The sequence below is a fragment of the Mesoplodon densirostris genome, chromosome 2 (genome assembly GCF_025265405.1).
Source record: "Mesoplodon densirostris isolate mMesDen1 chromosome 2, mMesDen1 primary haplotype, whole genome shotgun sequence".
NCBI lineage: Eukaryota > Metazoa > Chordata > Mammalia > Artiodactyla > Ziphiidae > Mesoplodon > Mesoplodon densirostris.
The window spans coordinates 136,343,247-136,370,401 of NC_082662.1; the positions used below are offsets into that span (position 1 = coordinate 136,343,247).

Here is a 27,155-nt window from a genome sequence, read left to right on the forward strand (position 1 = left end):
AACAAACGAGAACAGCAGCCAAACCGCTAGGGAAAAACCTAAAAGGAAATGTTGCAAAACACCAAGAAAACTGCAAGCCTTCACCTGAATAACAAGGGAACACTTGAATTCACGGAGAAATAACCACCTTGCTCAATGGTAAGTCTCCATATTGCACAAGTATCAAATCTGGGCAAATTAGTCTACCGAAAACTTTGCCATTTGGCAACATCTATTACAGAATTTGCAATGGAATCTCAAACACGTTGCGGGAAAACGCTGCCATTTGGTGACAATCTGTTACAGAATCTGGCCCTGGTTTCAGGTTCGTGATGTGTGTGGAAGCGCTCTGCGAAGAGTGAAACCGTGACTGGAAGCCACCCCGCTACCCGCATCCCCCGCGGAAAACCGCGCGGCCGGAAGAACCACGTCGGCTCCGCCCACCTCGTGTCGCGGCCCGGGCGTTTCCGGTCGGCTGACGCGTACGCGCCCCGAGGCTCCGCGGGACCCACCTGGTGCTCCAGGGCAGGGACGGGCGTCAGGCTGCGCGGCGCTGGCCGACCTGGTTCCTCAGCACCTGCGGGCCGGGGCTGCTGAGCCCTCCCAGAAAGGTCGTTTCCCTCGCAGTTTCCAGTAAGTGACGGTCCCAGTCGGAGCTGCGGCTAGAAAGAGGCCGCGCCGGCATTTTCTTCCCCTCCTCCCCTAACCCCCCTATGAAGTCCCTCCCTGGCGTCCGGGTGACTCCAGTTCTGTCCGCTACCACTCCCAGCGCTCGAGGTTTCCCCAGAAGATGTGTCCTTTCTCATGAGCTTCGTTGAGAGGGCGCCGACCTCTCATCTGCACACTGGAGGGTGTGTTCTTGGTCTGACATTCGTCTCAGCCCTTCCTCGTCCTGCCATAGTGACGGCCCCGCAGTTACACACCATGGTAATGCTCCCACAGTCACTTCTTCCCCACCTGCCTCGGGGATATACACTTGCTTTCTGCTTCAGAATCTTTCATCTTCTAACGAAAATAGGTTAAGGACCAGCCCTCTCAGCGCGGCGCCCCTCTTCCCCTCTAAAAACCCTTTTCTCATTAAATAATTGCAGCAGTTAAGGAAAAAATGCGTTAAGAGTAGGACCCTGACGTAAATGACACGCATTCTTTTATTTAATCATCGCAACAATCCTTAAGTAGATACAAATGAGGAAACTGAGGCACAGAAAAGTTAATTTGCTGGAGGTGACGTAGTTTGCGTGGGATGGAGTTGAAATTTGAATCCATTCTGTAGCTCGCTCCAAAGCTGGTGCAGTCACCCCTTCATCCTTCCCCAATCCTTTGCATCCCCCTTTTCGTTGCTTCTCCTGAGGAATTTTTTTTCTGAATGCCGACTAGAACAGCGGTCCCCAACCATTTTGGCACCTGGGACCGGTTTTGTGGAAGACAGTTTTTCCAAGGACCGGGGATGGGGTGGGGGATGGTTTCGGGATGACTCAAGCGCATTACATTTACTGCACTTTATTTCTATTATTATCATATTGTAATATATAATGAAATAATTGTACAACTCACCATAATGCAGAATCAGTGGGAGCCCTGAGCTTGTTTTCCTGCAACTAGAGGTCCCATCTGGGGGCGATGGGACGGCCTCAGCTCCACCTCAGCTCTTCAGGCATTAGATTCTCATAAAGAGCGTGCAACCTAGATTGCTCGCGTGCGCAGCTCACAGTAGGGTTCGCCCTCCTATGAGAATCTAATGCCCTGCTGATCTGACAGGAGGCGGAGCTCAGGCGGTAATGCGAGCGATGGGGAGCGGCTGTAAATACAGATTAAGCTTCTTTGCCCTCTGCTGCTCACTTCCTGCTGTGCGGCCTGGTTCCTAACAGGCCACGGACCAGTACTGGTTTGGGGACCCCTGGTCTAGAAGATTCCTGCTTATGGAAATTTGACCTCTAAGAACTTTTTCAGAGCTTCTTCTCACTCAGACCCTTGAGTGTTCCATTTTTTCAGGCATGTAAGCTCTGAGCTTAGTAATATTTTGCATCCCCAATGTGTGCTTATGCCTCCTTACTTTAAAATGTACTCTTAACCCAGTATGTACTCATTAATCAGCCTTTCTCCCCTGCCTCAGTATGACTATCATTATCATGACCACTGTTCTCAGCAAACATTTGAGCAGCTAGTTTTTGTGAGATAATAAAGATAATTGCAGTTTCAAAGAACTCTTGAGGTTTAGTTCCTGACCTCAAGGAAACATATGACATTTATTCATAAAAAGTCCAAGAAAATAGCAGATAAACACTAACTCATTTGCACAGAAAACAAATTCTACAGAAGTAACTTTGGACAAAAGAGTTTAAGTGCTAGACTTCTTTCCTCATCTGTAAAATGTTATGGTTAGGGGAGATTATTAAAAGTGTGTGAATCTAAACTCAGAGAAATGATTGTTCACTTTGTACTGAAGTGGGAACTGTTGGAGAGGCTATATAGTGTGTTCTTGATACATTATAGTAGAGATGGGGATTAGTTTGAAGATTTCTCTTAGCACTCTGAACATCTGATAATGGCTGTAGACCTTGCTCTGGAAATAAATTTCACATTTATACATCATTTTATACTCAATTTTTAGGAGATTCATGACCCACCTCTTCCCTCCAAAGCCTACGTGTTAAAAAACCCTGATTTAGGGAGATAAAATGAACTGCAGTTCAAAAGGCAAGGCTAAGCCAGCTGTGGAGGGCGTTTATCTTATAGGCAGTGTGGAACCATTGGAGGTTTAAGAAGATAAGTCTGGCAGCAGCATGAAGGATGAATTAAAGTGGAGAAAGGCAGTAAGACTAGGTAAGACTAGGTAAGACCACTAAGGTGGCAGGTAGAATAATGTAGATAATTCAGAGGTATTTAAGGACAGTGCCAAGCAGTAAAGGAATGGGGGAAATTGCAAGAAATATTGGCAAAGACAAATCAAGAGGAGTTGGTATCTGACTGGATATGGAATTGGGTAAAGACAGGAAAGAGTCAGTAATAACAAGGTTTGAGGTCTGTACAGCTGCAGATACATCCTTTCTCTTCTTTGTCTTCAGTTTTTTATTATACTAGGTCATTCCTATAACATACATGCTCTAAGAGGAGATATCACTACTGATGATGGACACCAAAAAGCATAATGAGGGAATTCTACACACAACACTATACTCATAAATTCAACACTCAAATGAAATGGACCAATATCAAAACTACCAAAACTCACTCGAGAAGAAATAGACAGGCTGAATAGCTGTATAACTATTTTTTTTTTTTTTTTGCGGTTCGCGGGCCTCTCACCGCTGTGGCCTCTCCCGTTGTGGAGCACAGGCTCCGGACGCGCAGGCTCAGCGGCCATGGCTCACGGGCCCAGCCGCTCCGCGGCACGTGGGATCTTCCCGGACCAGGGCACAAACCCGCGTCCCCTGCATCGGCAGGCAGACTCTCAACAACTGTGCCACCAGGGAAGCCCCATGAATAGCTGTATAACTATTAAAGAAACTGAATTGGTATTTAAAAACCTTAAAAAAAAAAAAAAAAAAAAAGGAAGCTCCAGATCCGTATAGTTTCACTGGCGAGTTTTACCAAACATTTAAGAACAAAATAATAGCCATTTTACACAAGCATTTCCAGAAGATAGAAGAGGAAGGAAAACTTCCCCACTCATTTTATGAAGCCAGCATTACCTGATACCAAAACCAGATAAAAACAGCACAAAAAGAAAACCAAATCAATATCCCTCATGAGCAAAGATGCAAAAATCCTCAAAAAAAATTAGCAAATTGAATTCAGCTACATGTAAAAAGAAAAATACTTTTGACTGAGCTTCATTTATCCCAGGAGTTCAAGGCTTGCTCAACATTTGAAATCAATTAGTGTAATCCACCATATTAACAGACTAAACAAGAAAAACTACTTGATCCTATTAATAGATTCAAGACAAAACAAAACAAAAAACCAACTGACAAAATTCAGTACCATGAACCTGACAGGTTCACCTGTATTCCTTAAGAAAAAAAAAAAAAGGCATATTTTTTTCAGTTCAACCAAGATGAGAAAAATCATACTTTGAGCCCCAGAGTCTTATCCAGATAGAGGTCATTGGTTCTTTAATAGCTGTAGAAATGTCCTCCATCTGTGACCCAGAGCACTAGCTGGTGTGACTTGCTTCATAAGAGGACTCAGTGAGTGGAGTTCTGACTAGCCGAGCTTTGCCTGGCCTGATTTGGACTTGGTGAGCAAGTAGTCTTGCTTGCTCCCCGTCAGAGAAACTACATTGCTGAAATGGCAGAGATGGTGAAGAGTGAGGATGGAAAGTACCATTTGATGTGGTCTTGGTAGTCTCTCCAAGAGATGGCACTCACTATTTATGCTTTTCTATCTTAAAAAATTTTGCACTTTGGGCTTCCCTGGTGGCGCAGTGGTTGGGAGTCCGCCTGCTGATGCAGGGGACACGGGTTCGTGCCCCGGTCTGGGAAGATCCCACGTGCTGCGGAGCGACTGGGCCCATGAGCCATGGTCGCTGAGCCTGCGCATCCGGAGCCTGTGCTCCGCAAAGGGAGAGGCCACAACAGTGAGAGGCCAGCGTACCGCAAAAAAAAAAAAAAAAAATTTCACTTTTACAGAGAGCAAACAAATGGAATGTGTACATTAAGTTTCAGAAAGGATGTAGCTGTCTTCATATCAATGTTTAATACAAAACAAAACAAAACAACTCAGTGAACTAGGAGTAACAGGGAATCTGATAAAAGGCATCTACAACACCTAGAGCTAACATCATACTAAATGGTAGAAGACTGAATGTCTCCAACCCCCAAGATTAGGAACCACACAAAGATTATGTTTTCACTACTATTTCATATTTCACTAGAAGTCCTAACAATTGCAGTAAGGAAGAAAAATAAATAAAAGGCATTTTGATTGGAAAGGAAGGAATAAAATTATCCCTATTTTCAGGTGACATAATTGTCTAGTAAATCTCAAGAAATCTATAAAACTCTTAGTGCTAATAAGTGAATTTAGGAGGTTGCAGACTAAAGGGTTAACATACAAAAATCATATTTCTACAGTAGCAGTAAACAACTGGAAACTGACCTGCTTCCCTCCCCCACAAGTGTAATAGTTAGGTACTGTCTAAACCTAACAAAACATGTGCAGGATCTATATGCTGAAAACTATAAAACACTGTTGAAAGAAATCAAAGAACATTCATACTGTGTTCATGGATTAAAAGAATCAGTATAATTAAGATGTCAATTCTCCTTAAATTGATACATGCATTTAATGCAATTGCAATAAAAAAAAACCCAGCAGAATTTTTGTAGATATAGTTGATTCTAAAGTTATAAGGAGGGGACTTCCCTGGTGGTGCAGTGGTTAAGAATCTGCCTGCCAATGCAGGGAACACTGGCTCGATCCCTGGTCTGGGAAAACCCCACATGCTGCAGAGCAGCTAAGCCTGTGTGCCACAACTCCTGAAGCCCGAGCACCTGAAGCCCATGCTCCGCAACAAGAGAAGCCACTGCAATGAGAAGCCCGCGCACCGCAACACAGAGTAGACCCTGCTCTCTGCAACTAGAGAAAGCCCGGGCACAGCAAAGAAGACCCAATACAGCCAAAAAAATAAATAAAATTTAAAAATTAAAAAAAAATAAGTTGTAAGGAAAGGTAAAAGAACCAGAATAGCAAAAACAATTTTGCAAATGAATAACAAAGTTAAAGAATTCAAACAATCTGATTTTAAGACTACTATAAATCTACAGTAATGAAGACAGTGTGGTATTGGTGAAAGCATAGACACATAGACCAATGGAACAGAATAGAATCCAGAAATAGACCCACACAAATATGACCAATTGATATTTTTCTTAAATAATTAACATTTATTTCTGACAGTCTAGGGGCTAGAAGTCTGAGAGCAGGGTGCCATCATGGATGGATTATGGTAAGACCCTCTTCCTGGTTGCACGTGACTGACAACTGACTTCTCACTGTGTTCCTTACTGGTGGAAGGGGTTAGGGAGATCTATGGGGTCTCTCTCTTTTTTTCTTCCAGTTGTACTGAGATATAATTGATATACAGCACTGTGTAAATTTAAGGTATACAGCATAATGATTTGGCTTACATACATCATGAAATGATTATCGCAGTAAGTTTAGTGACCATCCATCATTTCATATAGACACAAAATTTTAAAATATAGAAAAAAGTTCTTTTCTGTGATGAGAGTTTGGGATTTACTCTGGTAACAACTTTCATGTATAACATACAGTGGTGTTAATTATGTTTATCATGTTGTATATTATACCCTAGTACTTATTTATCTTATAATTGGAAGTTTGTACCTTCTGGCCACCTTTATCAAATTCCCCCTCCCCCTACTCCCACCTCTGGTAACCAGAAATCAGATCTCTTTTTCTAAGAATTTATTTGGTTTTGAAGAATAATTGACCTATAACACTACATTAGTTCCTGTTACACAGCATAGTGATTTGGTATTTCTGTACATTTTAAAATCACCACAATAAGTCTAGTTATAATATGTCACCATACAGAAATATTACATAGTTATTGACTATGTTCCCCACAATTTACATAGCAATCGATCTCTGTCTACCCTATCTACCTATGTATCTATCATCTATCTGTCTATCATCTATGATTGTTTTAGATGGCTGACCTCCTAAGTTCAAATGAATTTTAACAACCCTACATTTTTACTCCCCCCACCCACGTTTACTGTTTTTGACATCATATTTTACATCTTTTTGTTTTGTGTATCCCTTAACTACTTACTGCAAATGATTTTACTACTTTGTCTTTTAACCTTCCTATTAGTTTTATACATGGCTGATTTACTACCTTTACTAATGAGATATTTCCTTTAATTGTCATGTTTCTAGGCCTTTTCTTTTTCACTTAAGAGAAGTCCCTTTAACATTTCTTGTAAACCTGGTTTGGTGGTGCTGAACTCTTTTAGTTTTTGCATGTCTGTAAAGCTTTTGATCTCTCCGTCAAATGTGAATGAAAGCCTACTGGTCAGAGTATTCTTGGTTGTAGGCTTTTCCTTTCCATCAGTTTAAATGTATTGTGCCACTCCCTTCTGGCCTGCAGAGTTTCTGCTGAAAAGTCATCTGGTATCCTTATGGGAATTTCCTTGTGTATAACTTGTTACTTTTCCCATGCTGCTTTTATTCTCTCTTTGTATTTAGTTTTTGCCATTTTAATTACAATATGTCTTAGTGTGGTCCTTTTTGGGTTGATTCTCTTTGAGACTCTCTGTGCTTCCTGAACCTGGATGTCTGTTTTCTTTTCTCAGATTAGGGGAGTTTTCAGCTATTATGTCTTCAAGTATGTTCTCAGCCCCTTTCTCTCATCTTCTGGGATACTTATAATGCAAATGTTAGTACTCTTGACGTTATCCCAGAGGTTTCTTAAACTGTCCTCACTTCTTTTTTTTTTTTTTTGCGGTACACTGGCCTCTCACTGTTGTGGCCTCTCCCGTTGCGGAGCACAGGCTCTGGACGCACAGGCTCAGCGGCCATGGCTCACGGGCCCAGCCGTTCCGCGGCATATGGGATCCTCCCGGACCGGGGCACAAACCCATGTCCCCTGCATCGGCAGGCGGACTCTCAACCACTGCACCACCAGGGAAGCCCCCTTTTTTTTTTTCTGTTTTCTATTTAGCTGCAGTGATTTCCACTACTCTGTCTTCTGCTGGCTGATCTGTTCCTCTGTATCATCTAATCTACTGTTGATTCCCTCTTAGCGTATTTTTCATTTCATTTATTGTATTCATTATTTCTGTTTGGTTATTCTTTATATTTTCTAACTCTGTTAAAAGCATCTAGCTTTTCAATCTGTTCAACCAATCTTCTCCCGAGTTCTTTGAACATCTTTACGATCATTACCTTGAACTCTCTATTGGGTAGATTGCCTGTCTTCACTTAGTTCTTCTGGGGTTTTATCTTGTTCCTTCATTTTTAACATATTCCTCTGTCACCTCATTTTGCCTGATTTACTGTTTTTATTTCTGTGTATCTGGTGGGTTGATTAAGTTTCCTGACTTTGGAGAATTAACCTTTTGTAGGAGACTTCCCATGCATCCCAGCAGCACACGTCCCTCTGGTTACCAGAGCTATATGCTCTAGGGGTGCCCCCTATTTGGGCTGCATGGGTCCTTCAGTTGTGGTGGGCTGACTACTGTGGGTGGTATGGTAGGTGTGGCTGGCCCCTGGTTCTGTTGGTTGCCAGGCCCTGCCTTGTGTGGAGGCTGCTGGCCATTGGCTGGTGGGGCCGGGTTCTGGTTTGGGTGTTTGCAGGGCTGGGAGTGCTGGATCTAGTGTTGGCCTGCTGGTGGGAGGGACCAGTTCCTGACAGTTCTGGCTGTAGGGTCTGGGGTGTCCCAAAGCTGGTATTGGTCTGCTGGTGGGCAGGGCTGGGGCCCAGGGGGCCCCAGGGCTAATGCCAGCTCACTGGTTGGTAGAGCCAGGTTCCCAGGTCTCTGGCTACAGGGCCTTATGGGTCCCAGAGCAGGTGTCAGCCTGCTGATGGAAGGGGCTGGATCCCAGAGCAGCTGGCTAAGGGGCCCAAGTTGTCCCAGAGCTGGTATTGGTCTGCTGATAGCTAGATCCAGGGACTAGAGGGTCCAGGAACTGGTGCTGGCTTGCTAGTGAGTGGGCTGCGTCCTGGTACCACAGGCTGCAGGGCTGTGATGGTTCAGGGCTGGTGTCTGCCCACTGGTGGGCAGGGCTGGGGCCCAGAGGATCTTGGGGCTGGTGCCCACACACTCACGGATGAGGCTGGGTCTCATCCCGGCCCACACGTGGATGGAGCTGTGTTCTGGGGTCTCTGGCTGCAGGGCCCTGGGGATTCCAGAGAGTTGGTATTTCAGCCTACTGATGGGCAGGGCCAGGACCAGGGTTCCTGTGGCTAGTTCCTAGTCACTGTGTCTGCGTCTTCACCCAGCTAGTTGCTTGGCCTGAGGCATCCCCATACTGGTGCAGAAAGTTTGGTGGGCAGGGTTAGGTCCTGGCACTAATAGGCTAGAGGGAGGATTCCGAAATGTTGCTTGCCAGCACCAGTGTCCACATGGTAGGATGAACTCTCAAAAAGGGCTGCTGCCAGTGTCTGTGTCCCCAGGATGAGCTCCAGTTGCCTCCTGCCTCTCTGGGAGGCTCTCAAAGATCAGCAGGTGGGTCTGACCCAGGCTCCTTTCAAATTACTGCTTCTGCCCTGGGTATCGGAGTGAGTGAGATTTTGTGTGCGCCCGTTAAGAGTGGAATCTCTATTTCCCGCAGTCCTCCAGCTCTCTTGAAAGGAAGCCCTGCTGGCCTTCAAAGCCAAACTTTCTGGGGGCTCATCTTCCTGGTGCAGGACACCTGGTCTGGGGACCCTCTTGTGGGGCTTAGACCACTTACTCCTTGGGGAGAACCTCTGTATTGTAATTATCTATCCATTTGTGAGTCACCCACCTGCGGGTATGAGTCTTGACTATACTGTGTCTCTGACCCTCCTGCCCATCTCACTATGGTTCCTTCTTTATATCTTTAGTTGTAGAAGACCTTTTCTGCTAGTCTTCTGGTTTTTCTCATCAGCAAATCTGTAAACAGTTGTAATTTTGGTGTGCCTGTGACCAATTGATTTTTGACAGAGGTGCAAATGTAATTCAATGGAGAAAGGACAGCCCTTTCAATACATGGTGCTGGAAAAATTGGATATCCATATGTGAAAAGTGAACCTTGATCTACGTCTCACACCATATATAAAATTAACCCCAAATGGATCATAGACCTAAAAGTAAGAGTAAAACTCTTGAGAAAACACTAGGAGAAAATCTTTGTGACCTTGGATTAGGCAAAGAGTTCTTGGATACAACACCAAAAGCACTATCTATAAAGGAAAAAAAATTGATAAATTGGACTTCATAAAAATTAAAATCTGGAACATATTTGCAAAGCGGAAATAGAGACACAGACGTAGAGAACAAACATATGGATACCAAGGGGGGAAGGGGAAGTGGGATGAATTGGGAGATTGGGATTGACATATATACACTACCATGTATAAAATAGATAACTAATGAGAACCTACTGTATAGCACAGGGAAATGTACTCATCGTTCTGTGGTGACCTAAATGGGAAGGAAATCCAAAAAAGAGGGGCTATATGTATACATATAGCTGATTAACTTTGCTGTACAGCAGAAGCTAACACAACATTGTAAAGCAACTGTACTCCAATAAAGATTAATAAAAAAATTAAAATCTATGGCTATATGAAGGACACTACAAAGAGAATGAAAGACAAGGCATATTGGGAGAAAAATATTTGCACACCACATACTTAACAAAGGATTTGTATCCAGAATATATAAAGAATTTTCAAAACCTGACAAGAAAACAAAACAACTCAATAAAAAACGTGGAAAAGTTGAACAGACACTTCACTAAAGAAGATATACAGATGACAAAAAAGCACATGCAAAAATGTTCAATATTATTAATCATTAGGGAAATGCAAATTAAAATGACAAGAAACATTACAGACCTATTAGAATTTATTTTAAAAAAATACCAAGTTCTAGCAAAGATGTGGAGAAATGGGAACCTTCATACATTACTGTACAGCCACTCTGGAGAACAGGTGTGCAGTTTCTTACAAAGTTAAGTATACATTTACCATATAACCCAGCAATCCCACATCTAAATGTTTATCCTAGAGAAATGGACACTTGTGTGAACACAAAAATCTGTACCCAAATATTTATAGTATCATTATTTGTAATTCTCCAAAATGTTCCAAATCAAAGCTGGCTCAACATTTCAAAATCAATCAGTGTAATCCACCATATTAACAAATTTAACAAGAGAAACTACATAAACTAAATGCCCTTCAGTGGGTAAATGGAACCACACTGTGGTCCAGTCATACAGTGGAATAGTATTCAAAAACAAATAGGAACGGGGCTTCCCTGGTGGCGCAGTGGTTGAGAGTCCACCTGCCGATGCAGGGGACACAGGTTCGTGCCCCGGTCCAGGAAGATCCCACATGCCATGGAGCGGCTGGGCCCGTGAGCCATGGCCGCTGAGCCTGCACGTTCGGAGCCTGTGCTCCACAACGGGAGAGGCGACAACAGTGAGAGGCCCGCATACCGGAAAAAAAAAAGTAATAAATAAATAAATAGGAACAAATGATTTGTATATGCAATAACTTGGATGAATCACAGAAGTGTTATCTTAAGCAAAGGAAGCCAATCTCAATTGGTTACATACTATACGATTATATTAATATGAAAGGCAAAACTGGGGAAGGCAAAACTAAAGGGGCAGAGAACACATCGTGATTGCCAGGGGTTAAGGGTAAGGAGAGGGTCTGACTGCAAAGGTATTTTGGGATATTGTAATTGTTCTGTATAATGGTTGTTAAATAATCTATGCATCTACTAAAACTCATAGTACTATGTACACACACACACAAATTTTTTCTGTATGTAAATTTAAAAGAAAATTTTAAGTTAAAAAAAAACACCATAATTACTTTAGAATCACCTTTTAAAATCCTACACTTGATCTCAATAATTCCTCCAAACACTATACCATTTTTCTGTTTTCAGAAAATATAGTTGTTTATTGTCTCTATTTCCTTGCTTACCACTCACTCTTTAAAATATATATATATATATTTTAAATTTTGAAACATTCAGCAGCATAATGCACATGATTAAAAGATCAAGGAGTGTGGAAGGATTTATAATTAAAAAACAAACAAAAAAAAGCAGTCTCCATCCCACTTGCTTTCTTCGCATTCTAGATCCAGCTCCCCAGAAACAAATGCTTTAAATCTTTTCTATGTTTAGTTTCTTTGGTGATTACAATTATATCTCTAAATAATATGCTTATATTTTCCTTTCTCAATTAATCAAATTTAGATGTTATCCTCTGACTTTCTGCTATGATAGATGAGGACCTGTATCACACTTCACTTCTGCTGGCCACCTTCTCCCTGGATTTGATAGTTTTAAGATGGTTTTTATTTACTGTATTTTTTACCCTTATAATCTTAATATATTTAATCACATATTTCTTGTTCCAACAAGTCTTATCAGTATCTCTTGACTTTGTAGGTTATTAGCACTCCTACCTTTCCCTCTACCTTTTCTCTCCCTTCCCTTTTCATGTTCTGTCAGCTGTAACTTTACATTTCTAGCATTGCAATTAGATAAATTACTTTGTATTCTATAACTATGATTAAAACGTCCATATTGTCTTCTAGAGTTGAATTTATAAGTTGAAACCAATTTAAAAAACATTTATATTATTGTAACTTTATAAATATTGTTCACTGAAAGTCCTAGTAATGTGCTTGGATTATATTTCTCTTAAGGTCCAGGATCATGTTTCTAGAAAATGTTGCTAGCATTAACTAATTATTGACAACATTTTCATTAGAACCCATTAACATTTTGTTCCAAATTGGACCAATTGCTTTTTAGTCCTTTGAATTCAGTTTTTTCATTTTACTTTTTCCTTTGAACTTCTGGGGTTTTCCATACCTTTGTATTCCTCACCTTCTGCTTTCTTTGTTTTCACTCTTATTTTGCTGGAGCACATACTCAAGTAACTTCTCAGAAAATATACATGTGAGATAAACTTTCCAAATATTTGCATGATTTGATTTTACCTGCCTATTTCTTGATAACTTAACTGAATATAGAATTCTAGGTTTAAAATAATTTTTCCCCAGAACTGCAAAGATCTTTTTCAATATGTCCTAACATTCGATGTTGGTGAAAAGATTGTTGCTATACTAAATCTTTCCTTGTGACCATTTTCCCTTTGGAAGCATTTGGGAATGTCTTTTGAAAATTTTACATGATGTGTCTAAGTATAGAGTTTTTTTGTTTGGTTGTTGTTTTTTTTAAATATTTATTTATTTATTTTGGCTGCACCGTGTCTTAGTTGCAGCCACATGGGATCTTCATTGTGGCATGAGGGATCTTTAGTTGCAGCATGCAGACTTCTCAGTTGCAGCATGCATGCAGGATCTAGTTCCCTGACTAGGGATCAAACCTGGGCCCCCTGCATTGGGAATGTGGAGTCTACCCACTGGACCACCAGGGAAGTCCCTGAATTTTTTCCTTTGATTTTCTTTAGCAGTTAGGGGCTCTTTCAATTTGAAGAGTTCTTTTCCTGTTTAGCTCTGAGAAATTTTTAATTTTTTTATTTCCTCTCCTCCATTTTCTGTTCTTTCTTTCTGAAATTCTTATTGTTTATATATTTGGCCTCTTGGATTTTATTCTCTGTGATTCTTATTTTTTTTCTAAACTGATTTTATCTTTAATGCCCTCTTTTAAGTATTTTATTTCTGAATAATATTTTTAACTAAGAAGAATGTTCTTATTTTCTGAGAGTGCTTCTTTCTCAGCATCCTGTTTTTGTCTTATGAGTTCAGTATCTCCTAAACTTCTCTGAAAGAACAGATTATAATTTTTAAAGTTCTCTTTTTTATCTTGATTGTTTCTATGTTTATCTCAGGTTTTATTATGCTGTAGATTTTCTTCAAATATCTGGTGCTCTTTGGTTGTGCATTCACACTGAAGAATGAGGGAATAAGAATAATGACAAAACTTTTTATACATGGATGAAGATTGTTAACTTCAGGCTTTACTTTTTTTAAATAAATAGATAAATTTATTTATCTATTTAGTTATCTGTCTACTTATTTGGTTTTGGCTGCGTTGGATCTTCGTTGCTGTGTGCAGGCTTTCTCTGGTTGCAGCGAGCAGGGGCTATCCTTCGTTGCAGTGAGCAGGCTTCTCATTGCAGTTGCTTCTCTTTGTGGTGGCTTCTCTAGGTGCAGGCTTCAGTAGTTGTGGCACACAGGCTCAGTAGTTGTGTGAATGGGCTTAGTTGCTCGGCAGCATGTGGGATATTCCCGGACCAGGGATTGAATCTGTGTCCCCTGCATTGGCAGGCAGATTCTTAACCAGTGCGCCACCAGGGAAGCCCCAGGCTTTACTTTTAAGACTTTGCCACTTACTAGCTATGTAATCTTGGGCAAGTATTTAAACACTCTGTCTAATGTGAAAAAAATGGAATGATAATGTTCTTTATTGTTTTGTTATAAGTATTAAAATGTAATGCATGTAAAGTGCTTAGAACAATGCCTAGGATATATCAAACACTTATGTAATGTTTAATATTATTAAGGAAGGTGGACTGGCAGGAAGCTGGCTATTTTGCTTGGAACACAACCAAAAACGAGACTCAGGAAAGCATTATTCTGAGGCATCAAAACTTGTATTTGCTGCCCTGGAGCCCTCCATGTTTCATTCATTTTCTTTAAAGAGTCCTTTGAATTTCTGCTTAAGAATAATCACTGGGTTGTATCATGGTACAAACAGATCTTCAATAATCCTCCTATTTTCAACACTGCTTCTTATTCCCATCCTCCATAGTCTCCCTCACAGTGCCTGTTCCAGGTTCTGCTAGGCAGACCACTCCTACTGTAATGTCTTTCTCAAGTACCCCAGACTACATTACTCTTAGTTTCTCATGTTGACACGCTTGCATCTGCTTTCTTGTTTTCAGATGTTTATTGAACCACATTTCCTTCTTGGATACTCTTTTATTTTTCCTATTATGAATTTATTAATTTTTATTGTTTAAATATCACTTTAATATGACTTCAGGACACTGTCTCTAAATATAGTCACATTGGGGGTTAGAGCCTCAATAAATGAATTTTGGAGGGTACAATTCAGTTTATAGCCTTTATCAATGAAGAAAACCAGTTTGACCCAATGTGATCCAAGAGTACTACCACATTAATTCTAAATTCTTGTTCTTTCAGACTATAAAACAAAGTTCAACTAAAACAGGGTGTTTATTTTGGTAGAATCTGCATGAGAGTTTTACCAAGGTTATGGAAATACATATTTGATTTTTCTTGTGATGACAGATACTCAAATTAGGTATATAAAAGTTTACTATTTAATAAAAATATAAAAACATTTTGTGGATAGCTAATACCTTACCTTCTTTCCAGTCAGAATATGAAACATAATTTCTGTTTCTTTTGTCCAAAAAACATCACTTTCCTTTTTAAATTCTCTAGTAATTTGTCAACATTTTTGTTTTACAGACATGGCAGGCAGGTTTTATACATGGATAAGAAGTCCACAGAATGCAGAGGTTCTGAAGATGCCAGGACCGGCAGAAATGGAGGTAGAAATTTTACTTGCTTTAAGACCTTTTGTGTAATTTTAAGTGCATTTTATAAATTATTTTGTTTCTCACTCATTTGTTGCTAATATTTGAGAGTATGATTGTGTTACATTTTATATCGTTTGAAGGTAAACACAAACAAAAGGAAAAAAAAGCAAAAGCAAAACCACCACCAACCCCGACATAGATCATCAGCATCTCATTCTTCAGATGACTATGTGTTTCCTTCTCCTACATCATCTTCAGGAAGCCAGACGGATTCAAGTGTCGAAGGTATGTTTATCACCCTGCTAGCAGTCTTTCCATTTATAAGTTAGATGATCTAGAAAAAAATTCATTAAAACTCCTTCATAACTTCTGTTTATTCAACAGAGTAATACCCACTATGTGCCAGGCATAATGGTAAGCATGACATGGTCCCTTCAGCCAAGGAACTTTTAAGATACTGGACAATAAAGACAAACTAATAGTACATTACAATGCAGATGAGTGCAATGACTTGGTATGCACATGTTAAGGGGACAAGGAAAGGCTTTGGAGAGGAAATGATATCTGAATTGAGAATTGGAAGATGAATAGGCATTTTCTAGACAAAGCAAGGGAAGTGGAATTCAGGAAGATTTATTACAAGTTAAAGGAATTCCATATGCTAACCATTGTTGACATACGCATTTCTGATTCTTTCTCAAGTAATATTCTCACACATCTATTTCTTGATTTATCAGTGGACTAATCAGAGTTTTTGGTTGTAAGCAAAGAAAACTGGCTCTGGCTGATATAAATGGAAAAGGAATTTATTGAAAAGATATTGAATAACTCACTCATAATTGCCAAGAAGCCTAGACAACTAATCTCTGAATGTGAATAGGAACAAAGTGAAACTTAGCAGCTAGAACTGTAGGCAAAGTCAAACCCCTGGTAAGGGCACACTGCCACTACTGAACCTGGATGCATCAACTTGCATTGTCCTGGTCACTACATGCTGCCACTGAAGAATGGATTCTTCACCATCTCTGCTTCTTGGTGTCACTAGCTCCTAGGCAGTATTGACTGAGCCTAGACCACATGTCCATGTGCTAGCTGCCTAGGAAACTGGGAAAGCAAGTATTGACCTTTTCAGCATTGACGGCAGTAGGCATTTAGAGAAGTATTCACCAGACATAGGAGGGAGAATCAGATGCTTGGCAGTCAAAATACAACAAATGTTCTCCACATTCAACTCTAGACAGTATCTATCAACTAGCTCACAAATTACTCCTTTGTCTCACCTACCTTTATCTTTTCAGTGTTTGTTAGTTGTATTATAATTAATTTTTCTATTAGTTAATTTGGTATCAATAAATGTTATACCGGTAATTCTACTTTTTGTTTCATCAACTTTAGTCCGTTATTTTACTCTCTTTTATATAGGTAACGCTACCCTTTCCTCCATCTTTTCTCCCTATTGTCTTATTTTTTTAACCTTTTCAGTAGTTAACATCTATAACCAAAAAAACTTTCATTTTTTCTCCATAGATTTACTTTAAAGTTTCCAAACCAGTAATCAGCATTTAAATTATTATCACCAAATAAATATTATTACTGCAGTGCCAAGTCATGTGCTAGGATTACATTTCTCTTTCATGAGTCTAATATCATGATTACTGGAATTCTCCAAGGAGAATGTTTCTAGATGTAGGTACATCATCAAGTACATTTATATTCCACCAGTTGCCTCAAACCGTGACATGTCTTAGTATTGCTTCATATTGGAACCATGACTTTCTTGTACAGTCTTTTTCTTAGACTTTCTAGTCCTACCATTTGTTTTTTTTTCATTGACAGAAGGATAATGTGACTACACCATAATAAAAAGATTTTGCATCCTTTCAATCATACTGTTCCATGGAGTTCATTTTTTCGCCTGGAGATGTTCTTGCCTGCCTGTTGCAAATTGGACTACTTTGTACCCCAGAGGCCTGATAGATAGCTGTCATCCTAGGATTTCCTCTCACTTCTGGGTTGGATTTATTGTTTATTAGATGCATGTCTTCCTATCTCTTGGTTTTCTGCATTAACTGTTAGAGTACACTGTCAAATAACTTTTCCAAAATATATGTCTAAAAGGTAAACTGAGTCTTTGCGTATCTCAGAATGTCATTATTCTCCCCTACACTAGTTTGAAAACAATTACCCCTAATTCTGGTTTCCAGAGGCAGTAACTTCATTCTCTCTCTTTTTTTTTTCCAATATTTTTTACTGTGATAAAATACACATATAAAATTTACCATCTTAACCATTTTTAGAGTGCAGTTCATTCTCTCTCTAAACAGTATGTTTTTTGTGTTTTTTTAACATCTTTATTGGAGTATAGTTGCTTTACAATGGTGTGTTAGTTTCTGCTTTATAACAAAGTGAATCAGTTATACATATACATATCTTCCCATATCTCTTCCCTCTTGTGTCTCCCTCCCTCCCACCCTTCCTATCCCACCCCTCTAGGTGGTCACAAAGCACCGAGCTGATCTCCCTGTGCTATGCAGCTGCTTCCCACTAGCTATCTATTTTACATTTGGTAGTGTATATATGTCTGTGCCAGTCTCTCACTTTGTCACAGCTTACCCTTCCCCCTCCCCATATCCTCAAGTCCATTCTCTAGTAGGTCTGTGTTTTGATATCTATCTCCAAATCTTAAAATAACCTTTAAAGAACCAGTTCATTTTTCAGTTTTAGGTTCTATGGAAGATAAGAATTTAGCTACTTCTTTTTACTTCCCCCCCAAATTCACTTCCTTTCTCCCATCCTTCTAAATAGGATTTCATTATCATAACTGATAATTTCACTATTCAAGAATTTCATTATTATGACTTTTTAAATGCTGTTCACAGCTGAGCCATATAATGGTTTCCTTTCTAGCACAACTTTTTGTTTTCTTTTCACTTAATAATTATCTTTTTAAAAATTTGTTTCATTTTCTGTGTTTGTGACATATAATAGTAGTCTAAATTGCCTTTCAAAATGTTCAAACACATTTGGTACACTGTTAATTTCAGTTTGGGGATTCTGTCCTGGATCCTTTTAACATGCTCCATCTGAAATTACTGCTCTCTAGGCCTGTTAAACAGCTGTGAAGTTAGAATCTTTCATCTTCATTCTGAGATTTCCTTTACCTCTCTCTTCAGTTTGTTCACCTGTTTTCTGGATTCTGTGGGGTTTTTTCTTCCTTTGTTTTCTACTTTATTTTATTGGAACATCTCTCCTAGTAACTTCTAGGAAAAAGAAGGACATTTAAGTCCTATCTGTCTGTAGTTGTGGGTTTATGCCTGTAAATGAATTTCCTTTATTGACTTCTGCTTCCACTGAGATGATAAGAGGTTAGTAGCAAACCAGTGCTTCCACCATAAACAACTAGATAAAATGAAGAAAATTATCTGTTTAAAGGAATGAAGAGCTGCTAAGGCAATGAGAACTAGAGGGATTAAGAATCTAGAGAGGAAAGAACTATGGAGAGGTAAAATGATACAAAGATTAGAGTTTGGGACTCACCAGGGGCTGGAGAATACAATAAGCCCTCTGTTGAAAACACAGGAGGGCAAGGATGAATCAGAGGTAAATTGAGCCTTACCAGGATTGTAATATCATCCCAGTACAGCCCCTGACTGGGTTTAGATGATCATCCATCACTCTGTTTGCCTAGTGGAAGAAGGGTGAATCATCCTGGGAGGAAGATAACATCATCTAGAGCCTCTAGAATTTTGTAACACAAAATACCTTTCAGCAAAAAATGATAAGATATTCTAACATGACTAAAGAACAAGATTAGGCTACAGGTAACCCAGATATTTGAGTTATCTGACAATGAATTTTACATAATTATGATTAATATGTTCAAGAAAGTAGAGATTTATAAACTATAAAAATAATCAAATGAATATTTTGGAATAACAAGTGCATTATTTAAAATTAACAATTTAGATAGATTTGCCAGCAGATTAAACAAAAGACAGAATTAGCAAACTAGAAGTCAAATCAAGAGAAAGAAAAAAGAATAGAAGATACAGAAGAGAGCATCAAAAGCGTGTGAGACACATGAAAAGATCTAACGTAGAATTGGAATCTAAGAAAGAGAGAAGAATGAGGAAAAAGAAATATTTGAAGAGAATAATGGCCAGATGTTTTCCAAAACATGAAAAACCTCAACTACAGATTCAAGAAACTTTGAATCCCCAAAGCTGGATAATACAAAAAGAAAATCACATAGAGAACTTTCATTTCCAATCAGGAATATGGTTGTCTCTTACAGCATGGAGTGGTTAATATGGCAGCAGGCAATAGTCTCCTTTCCCATTTTCTCATTGAAATAATTCGCTTTTTATCTTTCCCTATAAAGTATTGATATTTAGTAGATGCATTCATGTAGTTCTTGTTGATAAGCATAACACCTATGCTTTCTAGATTAAATAGAAGTTGGATTCTAGTGGACTCACAGGAATATTTTCCCTCAGATGGGCTCCTAAGTGCCACATATTTATAATACTGGGATACAATTGAAATTAAATAATTAATTTAATTTTTTAATAATTAATTTTAAATTTAATAATTCATTTGTATCTTGCAAGATTTTTCCAACCAGCATAATAAAGTTAATTAAACTATCAATCTTTAGTTTGGATCAAGATAGTAGGAGGATGTGGAGCTCACCTCTCCCCACAAACACATCAAAAATACATCTAAATGTGAAACAACTTTCACTGCAGACTAACTGGAAACTGGTAGAAGGACTCCTGTAAACCAAGGTTTTAAGAAAGATACACATGTAACCTGGTAGAAAGGGAAGAAATATGATTGGGTCAAGACTTGTGCCCCTTCAAGGGAACTCAGAGGCAACAGGAGATTACACAGGAAGACCCCTGCCCTGGGGAGTGAGTAGTTCAAGTCACAGATTTGGTGCCCCAGTCCTGGGATCCTATGTGGGGGAGACAAGCCCCCTTGGCTGGTTGGAGGACTGCTGGGACTAACAGAAGGGTGGTGGGAAGCTTGGATTCTGCTCATGAAGGGTGCATATGTGCTGGCTTGCTTGCAGGGTAAGGTTCAGAGAGGTCTGCTCTAGAGTCTATAGAGTTTCCCACAACCACCTTGCCATGTGCTTGCCAACTCAAGCAAGCACTTTGGCTCTGCTGAGTCCATGTCACAGTGCAACGCTGGATCTGGGGCAGCCACAACCAGGGAAAAGACTCGCCCATGGGACACAGAGGTGACCCAGTCCCAGAGCTGAGCCTGGATGAGGTAGCGGAGGCCGTTGTTGGCACTGACTCAAGCAGCACCTCAGAAGCAGCCCAGATCTCTGATGGTGGTGGCTCTACCACAGCCCTATATATGCTGAAAGTCTACGTGGAGCCCACCTGCCTGGCAGAGTAGTTCCACAACAGGGCGGTGGCGGTGGAGGCTGGCGGCAGTGATTGGCTGTAAGGGACAAGGAGATTTTCACCTGAGGCTACGTCTGAGCAGAGCCACAGGTGCATGCATATGCAGCGCATTGGACCTCTGTCTGTGGCCAACTCAAGCCAAGAGACCGCAGGAATCCCACTTGCTTCAGCACTAACCCCCCTGGGGCAAGCGTCCTGGTCCAAGGAGAGGGAAAAAACACACACTTAAAGGGAACAAAGCCAGCTTGGGCCCAGCCCTCAGGGCTTCTGTGTCAGCAACTTGGAATCCGACTCCACCCCCAATAGGGCAGTGACAGTCACGAAGCAGAGGTGAAGTCCTGCCTCCTACCTGGTATCAGCTTTAGCCCCTCAATCTCTAGCCTCACCCCCTACCAAGGTGATAGCTTGGTACATCCAGCACACCCAGGAAAGACATAACTTGCATACACATCAAATCCAGGTTTCCCACCAAAGGCATTGGGCACAGGCAGTCTGTATAGGAATGCTCTCATATAAGAACACTCTCTCAAGATCACATAGGTAACTGTTTTGCCTAAATTCATAGAAGTAGAGAAAGTTAATCAGAATGAAAAGGCAGAGTGATTACTCTCAATTTAAAGAGTAAGAGAAAACCCCTGGAAAAAAATAAATAATGAAATAGAAATAAACAATTTACCAGGTAAAGAATTCAAAGCATTGGTGATAAATGTTAACTGACCTAGAGAAAAGAATTGATGTATACAGGGAACACTTTAACAAGGAACTAGAAAATATAAAAAAGACCCAATCAGAAATGAAGAATTCAATAGCTGAAGTAAAAAATACACTAGAAGGAATGAATTGCATGCTAAGTGGTACAGAAGAACACATAAGTGATCTGGAATATAGAATAATGGAAATCATCCAATCAAAATAGCGAAAAGAATAATTTTTAAAAAATGAATAGTAAAAAGAATAATTTTTAAAAAATGAAGACAATTTAAGAGATCTCTGAGATAACATTAAGCATATTAGCATTTGCAGTTTAGGGGTCCCAGAAGGAAAAGAAAGAGAGAAGGGGATCAAAAATGTATTTGAGGAAATTATGGCTGGAAACTTCTCAAACCTGAGGAAGGAAACAGATATCCAGGTACAGGAATCTCAAAGCGTCCCAAGCAAGATGAACCCAAGCAGACCAACACCAAGACATAGCATAATTAAAATGACAAAAGTTAAAGATAAAGAGAGAATTCTTAAGACACCAAGAAAAAAACCCAAAGAGTCATATACAAGGAAACCTCCAAAAGGCTGTCAGCTGATTTCTCTGCAGAAACTTTGCAGGCCAGGAAGGAGTGGCATGATATATTCAAAGTGCTAAAAGTGAAAAATCTGCAAACTGGGATACTTTACCCAGCAAGATTATCATTTAGAATAGAAGGAGAGATAAAGAACTTCTCAGACAAGCAAAAACTGAGAATTCATCAATACTAAACCTATCCTAAAAGAAATGTAGAAGAGTCTTCTCTAAGTGGAAAAGAAGAATCTATAGGAAAGGTAAAATCCCACTAGGAAAGGTAAATATACAGTAATGACTGAGGATAAACCACTTAAATACACCAGTATGAAGACTGAAAGACAAAGAATTGTAAAAGCAACTGTAACTACAGTAAACAGTTAAATGTTGGGGAGGAGTGTAAAAATGTACGTCTTTTAGAATGTGTTTGAACTTAACTGACTACCAGTTTAAAACAAGACATATATAGTTATAGGTCAAAATAGAGGGAAGTTTATCGAGATACAGGCCTTCCTCAAGAAACAAAAAAGAACCTCAAAGAAACAACCTAACTTACCACCTAAAGGAATTAAAAAAAAAAAAGGCCAAAGTCAGCAGAAGGAAGGAAATAATAAAGATCAGAGAGGAAATAAATAAAATAGAGATAAAAAATAGAAAAGAGCAGTGAAACCAAGAGCTGTTGTTTTGAAAAAATAAACAAAATTGATAAACTTTTAGCTAGGTTCAGGAAGAAGAGAGAGGACCCAAATAAATAAAATAAGAAATTAAAGAGGAGAAATAAAAACCAGTACCACAGAGATACAAAAATCATGAGCGAATACTTTGAACAGTTACATGCCAACAAATTAGACAACCTAGAAAAAATGGACAAATTTCCAGAAACGTACAACTTGCCAAGACTGAATCAAGAAGAAACAAACAATTTGAACACACTGATCACTAGTAGTGAGATTGAATTTTTAATAAGAAAAACTCCCAAGCAAACAAAAGTCCAGGACTGGACAGCTTCACAGGGGAATTCTACCAAACATATAATGAAGAGCTAATACCTATCCTCCTCAAAGTATTACCAAAAAATTGAAGAAGATGGAACACTCCCAAATTCATTCTATGAGGTCACCATCACCCCCCAAAACTAGACAAAGACAGTACAAAAAAAAAAAAGATTAAAGGCCAATATTTCTGATAAACATCGATGCTAAAATCCTCAACAAAATATTAGCAAATCAACCCTCTAAGATCAGGAACAAGACAAGGATGCCCACTGTTGCCACTTATATTCAACATAGTTTTGGAAGTCCTAGCCATAGCAATCAGAGAAGAAAAAGAAAAGGAATCCAAATTGGAAAGGAAGAAGTAAAAGTATCACTGTTTCCAGATCTCATGATACTATGCATAGATAATCCTAAAGACACCACCAGAAGACTACTAGAGCTCATCAATAAATCTGATAAAGTTGCAGGATACAAAATTAATATACAGAAATCTGTTGCATTTCTATACATTAACAATGAACTATCAGAACTAGAAATTAAGGTAACAATCCCATTTACCATAGCATCAAAAAAGAACAAAATACCTAGGACTAAACCTTCCTAAGGAAGCAAAAAACATATACTACAAAAACTATAAGATGCTGATGAAAGAAATTGAAGGCAACACAAACAGATGGAAAGATATACCATGTTCTTGGATTGTAAGAATCAATATTGTTAAAATGACCATACTACCCAAGGCAATCTACAGATTCAATGTAATCCCTATCAAAATACCAGTGGCATTTTTCACAGAGCTACAACAAATAATTATAAAATTTATATGGAAACACAAAAGACCCCAAATAGCCAAAACAATCTTGAGAAAGAGGAACAGCACTGGAGGAATCGGGCTCTTTGGCTTCAGACTATACTACCAAGCTACAGTAACCAAACAGTATGGTATTGGCACTAAGACAGACACATAGATCAATGGAACAGGATATAAAGCCCAGAAATCAACCCACACACTTATGGTCAGTTAATCTATGACAAAGGAGGCAAGAATATACAGTGGAGAAAAGACAGTCTCTTCAATAAGTGGTGCTGGGAAAACAGGACAGCTACATGTAAAAGAATGAAATTAGGACATTCTCTAACACCGTATACAAAAATAAACTCAGGAATTCCCTGGCAGTCCAATGGTTAGGACTGTGTGCCTTCACTGACAAGGACACCAGTTTGATCCCTTGTCAGGGGACTAAGATCTTGCAAGCTGCACAGTGCAGCCAAAAATGAAACAATAACAAAAATAAACTCAAAATGGATTAAGGACCTCAATGCAAGATCGGATACTATAAATTTCCTAGAGGAAAACATAGAATACTCTGACATAAATCACAGCAATATTTTTTTGGATCCATCTCCTAGAGTGATGGAAACAAAAGCAAAAACAAACAAGTGGGACCTAGTTAAACTTAAAAGGTTTTGCACAGCAAAGGAAACCATTGACAAAATGAAAAGGCAATCTATGGAGTGGAAGAAAATATTTGCAAGTGATGCAACCAACAATGGCTTAAGTTTCAAAATATACAAACAGCTTATACAGCTCAACATCAAAAAAACAAACAACCCAATCAAAAAATGGGCAGAAGACCTAAACAGACATTTCCCCAAAGAAGATACATAGATGGCCAACAGCCGCATGAAAAGATGCTCAACATCACTAATTATTAGAGAAGTGCAAATCAAAACTACAATGAGGTATCACCTCATACTGGTCAGAATGGCCATCATAAAAAGTCTACAAATAATAAATGCTGGAGAGAGCGTGGAGAAAAGAGAACCCTCCTACACTGTTGGTGGGAATGTAAATTGGTACAGCCACTATAGAAAACACTATGGAGTTTCCTTAAAAAATTAAAAAGTAGAGTTACCATATGATCCAGCAGTCCCACTCCTGGGCATATATCTGGAAAAGGTGAAAACACAAATTCAAAAAGATACATGAACCCCAATGTTCATAACAGTGCTATTTACAATAGCCAAGACATGGAAGCAACCTAAATGTCCATGGACAGATGAATGGATAAAGAAGATGTGGTATGTATATACAATGGAATATTGCTCAATGAAATAGAATGCTAGAATGAATTAATGCAATTTGCAGCTACATGGATGGACCTGGAGATTATCGTACTAAGTGAAGTAAGTCAGACAGAGAAAGACAAATGTCATATGATATCACTTATATGTGGAATCAAAAAAATGATACAAATGAACTTATTTACAAAATAGACATAGAGTCATGGACATAGAAAACAAACTTATGGTTAGCAAAGGAGAAAGTTGGGGGTGGGGGGGATAACTTAGGAATTTGGGATTAACAGGTAAACACTACTATATATAAAATAGATAACAACAAGGGCCTACTGTATAGCACAGGGAACTATATTCAATATCTTGTAATAACCCATAATGGAAAAAATCTGAAAAAAATACATACATATAACTGAATCACTTTACTATACACTTGAAACATTTTCAACAACTATACTTCAATAAAAAATTAGCAAATTGAATCCCACAGTAAATAAAAAGGATTGTACTCTGTGATTAAATTGGGTTTATTCCAGGGATGTAAGGATGGTTCAACATCAACAAAAGGAAGGATAAAAATCACATGGTTATCTTAATAGATGCAGAAAGAGCATCTGACAAAATTTCACATCCATTCATGATAAAAACTCTTACCAAAGTGAGTACAGAGGGATATATCTCAACATAATAATGGACATTTATGACAATTCCAGAGCTAACATCATACTCAACCGTAAAAAGTTGAAAGCCTTCCCACTAAATTCAGGAGTAAGACAGGGATGCCCACTCTCACACTTCTATTCAACATAGTACTGAAAGTTCTAGCCACAGCAGTTAGACAAGAAAAAGAAGCAAAAGTCATCAAAATTGAAAGAGGAGTAGAACTGTCATTATTTCCAGATAGCATGATAGTTTATATAGAAAAACCTAAAATCTCCACCCCCAAATTATTAAAATAAATGAATTCAGCAAAGTTGCAGGATACAAGAATACACAGAAATCTGATGCTTTTCTATATAATAATAATGAACTATCAGAGAAAGTTTTTAAAAATCCCATTTAAAATTGCATCAAAAAGAATAAAATACCTAGGAATAAACTTAAAGAAGGAGGTGAAAGACTCTGAAAACTATAAAACATTGATGAAGGAAATTGAAGGTTATACAAAGAAATGGAAAGTTATCCCATGCTCTTGGATTAGAAGAATTAATATTGTGAAAATGGCCATACTACCCACAGCAATCTACAGATTTAATGCAATCTCTATCAAAACACCCATTACATTTTTCACAGAACAAGAACAAATAATCCTAAAATTCATATAGAACCACAAAAGACCCCAAATTGCCAAAGCAACCTTGAGAAGAAAGAACACAGTTGGAGGTACCACCTGCCCAGACCTCAGACTATAGTATAAAGCTACAGTAATCAAAATAACATGGTTCTGACACAAAAACATATATAGATCAATGGAACACAATAGAGACCCTAGAAATAAACCCACACACCTATGGTCAATTAATCTATGACAAAGGAGCCAAGAATATACAATGGAGAAAAGACAGTGTCTTCAGTTGGTGCTGGGAAACTGGATAGCTATATTTAAAACAATGAGATTAGAATATTTCCTCATACCATAAACAAAAATAAACTCAAAATGTGTTGAAGCCCTAAATTTGAGACCTGAAACCATAAAATTCCTAGAAGAGAACATAGGCAGAACACTCTCTGACATAAATCGTAGCAATATTTTTTTGGATCTTTCCTCTAAAGCAAAGGGAGTAAAAGCAATAATTAACATATGGGACCTAATTAAACGTAAAAGTATTTGCACAGCAAAGGAAACCATTGACAAAACGTAAAAACAAAACAACATACAGAATGGGATAAAATACTTGCAAGGGGTATGACTGACAAGGGGTTAATATCCATAATATACAAACAGCTCATACAACTCAATATCCAAAAAAACAAACAAACCCAATCAAAAATGGGCAGAAGACCTGAATAGACATTTCTCCAAAGAGGACATACAGATGACTAACAGGCACATGAAAAAATGCTCAACATTGCTAATTATTAGAGAAATGCAAATTGAACAATAATGAGATATCAGCTCACACCTGTCAGAAAAACTATCGTCAAAAAGTCTATAAATAACAAATGCCAACATTCCATTGGTGTAGCCAC

The 27,155-nt window shown here is 38.8% G+C and overlaps 1 long non-coding RNA gene across 2 annotated transcripts in view; it reads left to right on the forward strand.

Annotated features, from left to right (window-relative positions):
- The first annotated feature begins 474 nt into the window (after positions 1-474).
- Positions 475-27,155, forward strand: part of LOC132483149 (uncharacterized) — a 49,464-nt gene continuing 22,783 nt past the window's right edge. Inside the window, exons 1-4 of one of the 2 annotated variants that reach the window (XR_009531050.1) lie at positions 475-612; positions 15,131-15,213; positions 15,342-15,486; positions 17,038-17,435. This is a non-coding gene — a long non-coding RNA (uncharacterized LOC132483149). Of the gene's footprint in view, positions 613-15,130; positions 15,214-15,341; positions 15,487-17,037; positions 17,436-27,155 lie in introns of those variants that run through there. The other variant, XR_009531051.1, reaches the window with a different exon arrangement.